At 37.9% G+C, this 6,816-nt stretch overlaps 1 pseudogene; it reads right to left on the bottom strand.

Annotated features, from left to right (window-relative positions):
* Positions 1-4,026: 4,026 nt before the first annotated feature.
* Positions 4,027-4,621, bottom strand: LOC110213662 (golgin subfamily A member 7 pseudogene; annotated as a pseudogene).
* Between the last annotated feature and the right edge of the window lie 2,195 nt (positions 4,622-6,816).

Genomic DNA, 6,816 nt, shown 5'->3' with positions numbered 1-6,816 from the left:
CATCATCTTTCAAGAAATTATCAAGGAAAATTGCCCTGACATTTTAGAACCAAAGGGCAAAATAAAAATGGAAAGAATTCACTGATCACCTCCTGAAAGAGATCCCCAAAGGAAAACTCCTAGGAATATTATAGCCAAATTCCAGAGTTCCCAGGTCAAGGAGAAAATATTACAAGCTACCAGAAGGAAACAATTCAAGTACTGTGAAAACACAAACAGAATAACACAAGATTTAGCAGCTTCTACATTAAAGGACCACAGGGCATGGAATATAATATTCTGGAGGGCAAAGGAGATAGGATTACAACCAAGAATCACCTAACCAGCAAAACTGAGTATAATCCTTCAGGGGGAAAAATGGTCATTCGGTGAAATAGAGGACTTTCAAGCATTTCTGATGAAAAGACCTCTCTATTTTGACTCTTCCTGGTTTAGGTATCAACACCATATTTGTATCATAAAAAGAATTTTGCAAGACTGCTTCTTCACCTATTTTCCCAAATAATCTATATAGTATTGGAATTAATTTTTCTTTAAATGTTTGATAGAATTCACATGTAAATCCATCTGGCCCTGGAGATTTTTTCCTAGGGAGTTCATCAATGGCTTGTTCAATTTCTTTTTCTGAGATGGGGTTATTTAAGTATTTTACTTCCTCTTCGGTTAATCTGGGCAATTTATATTTTTGTAAATATGTATCCATTTCACTAAGATTGTCAAATTTGTTGGCATATAGTTGGGCAAAATAATTCCTAATTATTGTTTTAATTTCCTCTTCCTTGGTGGTAGCTTCCCCTTTTCATTCTTGATACTAGTAATTTGGTTTTCTTCTTTCTTTTTTTTAATTAAATTAACCAAAGGCTTATCTATTTTATTGGTTTTTTCATAAAACCAGCTCTTAGTTTTATTTATTAGTTCAATAGTTTTCTTAATTTCAATTTTCTTAATTTTTCCTTTGGTTTTCAATATTTCTAATTTGGTGTTTAGTTGAGGATTTTTAATTTGTTCTTTTTCTAGTTTTTTTAGTTGTATGCCCAATTCATTAATCTCCTCTTTTTCTATTTTATTTATGTAAGCATTTAGAGATATAAAACTTCCCCTAAGAACTGCTTTCGCTGCATCCCATAGGTTTTGGTATGTTGTCTCATTATTGTCATTCTCTTGAATGAAATTATTGATTGTTTCTATGATTTGTTGTTTGACCCAATCATTTTTTAGGATTAGATTATTTAGTTTCCAATTATTTTTTAGTCTATCTTTCCATGGCCCTTTATTACATATAATTTTTATTGCATCATGATCTGAAAAGGATGCATTTAATATTTCTGCCTTTCTGCATTGGATTGTGAGGTTTTTATGCCCTAGTACATGGTCAATTTTTGTGTATGTGCCATGTACTGCTGAGAAAAAAGTATATTCCTTTCTATCCCCATTCAGTTTTCTCCAGAGGTCTATCATACCTAACTTTTCTAATGTTCTATTCACCTCCTTAACTTCTTTCTTGTTTATTTTGTGGTTAGACTTATCTAGTGCCGAGAGGGGGAGGTTCAGGTCCCCCACTAGTATAGTTTTGCTGTCTATTTCTTCCTGTAACTCCCTGAACTTCTCCTGTAAGAATTGGATGCTATACCATTTGGTGCATATATGTTTAGTAATGATATTACTTCATTGTCTATGGTGCCTTTTAGCAGGATGTAGTTTCCTTCCTTATCTCTTTTGATTAGATCTATTTTTGCTTTTGCTTTGTCTGAGATCAGGATTGCTACCCCTGCTTTTTTCACTTCAGCTGATGCATAATATATTCTGCTCCAGCCTTTTACCTTTACCCTGTATGTGTCACTCTTTTTCAAATGTGTTTCCTGTAAACAACATATTGTAGGATTATGGTTTTTAATCCATTCTGCAATCCATTTCCGTTTTATGGGAGAGTTCATCCCATTCACATTCACAGTTATGATTACTATCTGTGTCTTTTTCTCCATCCTTTCCCCCCATTTATGCTTTTCTTTCTCCTTTTTCCTTTCTCCCCTTCACTAGTGTTTTGCTTTTGACCACCGCTCCTTCAGTCCCTTCCCCCTTTTATTATCCCTTTCCCTTTTCTTCCCCTTTAGTCTTACTGCTGCTTCCCTCCCTTCTTTCCCCCTCCCTTTTCTTTCCCCTCCCTTTTCTTTCCCCTTTTCCCTCCTACTGCCTATAGGGCAAGTTAGATTTCTATACCTAACTGATTATATTATGCCCTTCTTGAGCAAATCTGATGAGAGTAAGGTTCAAACAATGCTCCCCCCACACACACACTTCTTTCCTTCTACTGTAATAGGATTTTGTGTCTTTTCCTGTAATGTAATTTACCCTTGTCTTCCTCCTCCTTTCTCAGTACATTTTCTAAGATCAGATTGATCCACTTATTTGGATCCATTTAACCCACTTGATTAGATTTTTTTTTTATCATTACATCAAAGTCAACTAATATCCACCCTCTTTATGTATACTCCTTTAACAAGGTGTAATAACAATACAGTTCTCAAGGGTTGCAAGTCTCATATTCCCTTGTCGGGGTTTAAACAAACACCACTCCCCTTATTAACAACATATTGTATCCTTCTGTCCCATTTACCTTTTTAAGTCCTTCTTGAGTCCTGTACTTAAAGATCAATTTTTTTGTTGAGCTCTGGTCTTTTTATCAGGAAAGTTTGGAAGTCTCCTATTTTGTTGAATATCCACCTCCTCCCCAAGCTCCTTTGCCTTACAGAATATCATGTTCCATGCCCTGCAGTCTTTTAATGTAGAAGCTGCAAGGTCCTGTGTAATCCTGACTGTGGTTCCATAATATTTAAATTGTTTCTTTCTGGCTACTTGCAACACCTTCTCTTTTATCTGGTAATTTTGGAATTTTGCTATTATATTTCTTGGCATTATCAATTTGGGATCTCTTTTTTTTTGTTTAAGAAAAGTATATTCGGGCAAAGTTATTGCAATGGGTGTGAAAGGCAGACAGACATACTGTTACAGGCCATAGAAAAACAAAAAGGGTTTTATACAATTAAAATATTAAACAAGCCTCTGGGGTTTAGATGAATGACTAACAAATCCATAACAGAGATTAAATCTGGAAGATTAGATCCAGTATTAGCACCTACAATCACTGGGAGTAGAACTTTAATTCTTTCATTCTTTTCTAGTAAATCCCTTAGCTCTTTCCAAAGAACAATGCTCTCAAGCCATAATGATTAACTTAATTTCAAGGTCTTGGAAAATACTGTCATGAAGAATGTAGGTAGAAGAGAAACAAATATTAAATTAGATTTTTTGGAATTTTACTCAGGAAATATTCATATTATTTTACCTGAACTAATTACAAGATTTATGTGCATCCTGAATACTGAATTCAAGAAATGTTTATGATTCAAAAGTTTTGCCAGTGGAAATAGTTTTTTTAAAAATGAGCACATACAGTATTATTCCTACCAAATTATTTCCCCTATAAGTTATATTTATAATAAAGCCATAAGGAAAATGTTCCTTATACTTGCTTATTACACATTAAGGGACAGAGCAAGGATGTCTATAGGTCTGATGGTTTAGCATCCACTTTATTGTGCTTACATAGTTTTAATAAAACAAGCAACATATACTACATCCTCCCAACGTTCATGGCAATGCAGTAATGATAAAATTCTCCAAGGAGAATCAAGGTAACTGGAAATCACATGAAATACTGGTTCACTTAGTAAATAAGTGCTACATTGAAAACAAATAGCATTATACATTATCTTTCCAATGAGCTTCAGTATGAGAAACTAATAATAGAAACATCTTCTGGCAATCCTTTGAGTTCCTTGATGTCTAGGAGATGTGTCAGCAGGCCACAGGCATAGCTTACCCCTCATCAAAAACCATACCCAGAAGAAAAAAACATTCAGTTCAGGGAAAATGAAACCAAACCTGGATTTGACTTGCTGAAATAAAAAAAAAACCACCTGGTAGAGAGGACAGCATAAATATTGAGCAGAACCAATAGTTCTGGTGGCAGATAAATGGATTTTGGATTGGGCTTATTTACACAGCTCATTTTATTAAATTGTTTTGAATTAAAAAAGTGAAATGCTTCATTATATTTTCTCAGAAATAACTACAAAGATTACAGAGTCCTACACAGTTAAAAGACACAAAGCGGATGCTGAGTGACTAGATGTCACCCCAGGAGCGGAATTTTAGAAAGTTAGTCCTTGGAGTAGAATAGCACCATGGCTCTGGCAGCAGATACAAAGGAATGATGCTTGGAGAGGAGGTAGGGGACACTCTGCAGTTGGCCGGTAGACAGAAGAGTCCCATTCTGAGATGGACTCTTGGACTCCATGGTTTATCTTCCACTGCTCATGCCTCTGTCTTCATAAATGGTAATTTCAATAACACGAAGTCCTCTCTCAATTGGGTCTGTCAGAAGGAGGCCCTGTGGAGCATAAATCTTCTCATTCTGTTCCTGAATATATTTGGTGATTTTCTTCAGAACCCGGTTCTCCAACTCGGCAGGGAACTTGGTCTGAAACTGGCACTGGGTGCCGCTGCTGTAGTCCCACTGGATGAAGACCTTGCCAGACACAGGCGCCTGCTGCGGCCTCATGGCAGGCGGGGCCAGGCCAGGCCACGCTGCGCTGCATCCTCCGTGGCCCTCCGGCAGCTGTCGCACGGTCTCCTTGGGATCTCTTTCAGGTGGTGATCGGTAGATTCTTTCTATGGTTATTTTCCCTTCTGGTTCTAGGACTTCAGCGCAGTTTTCCTTTATGATTTCCTGAAAGATACTGTCCAGGCTCTTTTTTTCATCATGATTTTCAGGTAGTCCAATAATTTTTAAATTGTCTCTCCTGAGTCAATTTTCCAGGTCGGTTGTTTTACTGATGAGGTATTTTACATTTTCATCTATTTTTTCATTTTTTTGTTTCTGTTTGACTGATTCTTGCTCTCTCATAAAGACATAAGTTTCCATTTGTCCAATTCTAGTTTTTAACAGATTGTTTTCTTCTGTTAGTTTTTGTACTTCCCTCTTCAGCTGGCCAATTGTGTTTTTTAGGGACTTGTTTCCTTCAGCATACTCTTCTGTTAGTTTTTGTACTTCCCTCTTCAGCTGGCCAATTGTGTTTTTTAGGGACTTGTTTCCTTCAGCATACTCTTCTGTTAGTTTTTGTACTTCTTTCTTCAACTGGCCAATTGTGTTTTTTAGGGACTTGTTTCCCTTAGTGTACTCTTCTGTTAGTTTTTGTCCTTCCTTCTTCAATTGGCCAGTTGTGCTTTTTAGGGACTTGTTTTCTTCAGTGTATTTTTTTTTTGCAATTGGCCAATTGTATTTTTGAAGGACTCTTCTACCTCTCTCATTTGACTATTAAAATCCTTCTTGAGCTCTTTGAAGAAGGCTTTTTGGGCTTCAGACCACTTCATATTCCCTTTTGACGTTGCAGATGTGGGTTTGTTGACAATGTTGTCCTCTTCAGAATTTCTGTCTTGATCTTCACTCTTCTCATAATATGAATCTATGGTACGTTTCTTTTTACTCATGGGGTTTCTTTATTCCCTGGCCTTTGAAGAGACTGAGCTCTCCTGCTGGGGAAAAAGGGTACTGACCCAAGCTTCTTGTGTTGGGAGCCTAGGTCTTGGTCACTGGCTTTGTATGCTGGGGCCTCTTATGCTGGGAATTGGAGGCTGTAGGTTTCTGGCAGCTTACCTTGCTGGAATCAGCAAGGCTGGAACTTTCAGGCAATTCTAGGTTGCCTGCTTTTCCTTTCCCTTAGCTTTCTTCAGCTCCTTTTAGATGGGTGCTGCAGGGTGTTTATCTGCCTGGGGCCCCCTGCAGTGTTGTCTCCCTCATTTCTGGTAATGCACTGGGAGATTCCTTTGTGGTGGAGTGCAGAGGCTCCTGGTGGTTTTCTGAGCTGGTTTCCACCGGTTCCCCCCACCCTCACTGAAGCACTCAGGAGGTCCAGGTGTTGGTGTTTGCCTGCTCTACCACCTGAGCTTCAGGATTTCTTCACAATTGGAGGCTTCAGGGCTCCTGCAGCTCACCTGGTGTTGGGTTGGAATCAGCAAGGCCGGGGCTTTAGGAAGCCTTTAGGTTGTTTTCTTCACCTCCTTTCAGATGAATGCTGCAGGGTACTTGTCCGCCTGGGGCCCCTTGTAGTTCTGCCTCCCTTATTTTTGCTGAGGCACTGGGAGACCCGTTTGCTGGGCTGCTGTACTGCTGCTCCTCATCTTTCTTCTAGTTCAGGTGTTCCAGGGTCTTTTTCCAGGGGTGATATTTTCTGGGTTTTCAGAGGTTGATGGGGAGAGTGAGAGCAACTACCTTTTCACTCTGCCCTCTTGTCTCCCAGAAGCGGAAGTTCCCAAAAGAATTTAAAAATTAAAAAATTAAAGAAGAATAGAATGAGAGACTTTATCTAATGCCTTGCTAAAAATTAAGGCAATATAAGTTCAGTATATTTCCCTAATATGCTAGTCTAGTAACCCTTTTAAACAAGAAATGGCACAATCCATTTGTAAAAAATCCATGCTGGCTCTTTGTAATCACTGTTTCTTTTTCTAGATGTTCATTTGCTCATCCTCTTAATGCTACATTCTAGAGTTTTTCCAAGAATTAAAGTCAAGCTAAATTCCAAGAATTAAAGTCAAGTCTTATATCTTAAAGACTCCATTTTATTCCATTTGAAAAAATGGGACACTTGCTCTTCTCCAGTCCTGTGGCACTTGTGTTTTGAAGAGTTCTCCAATATCTTTCAAAAGTCAATGACAATGGCTTAATAATCATATCCACCAGTCCTTTCAATACCC

This window comes from Phascolarctos cinereus, unplaced genomic scaffold (assembly GCF_003287225.1).
Source record: "Phascolarctos cinereus isolate Bilbo 61053 unplaced genomic scaffold, phaCin_HiC Scaffold_9;HRSCAF=440, whole genome shotgun sequence".
Taxonomy (NCBI): domain Eukaryota; kingdom Metazoa; phylum Chordata; class Mammalia; order Diprotodontia; family Phascolarctidae; genus Phascolarctos; species Phascolarctos cinereus.
The sequence above is the reverse complement of the archived record's forward strand: the minus strand, read 5'-3'. Positions and strand labels throughout refer to the sequence as shown.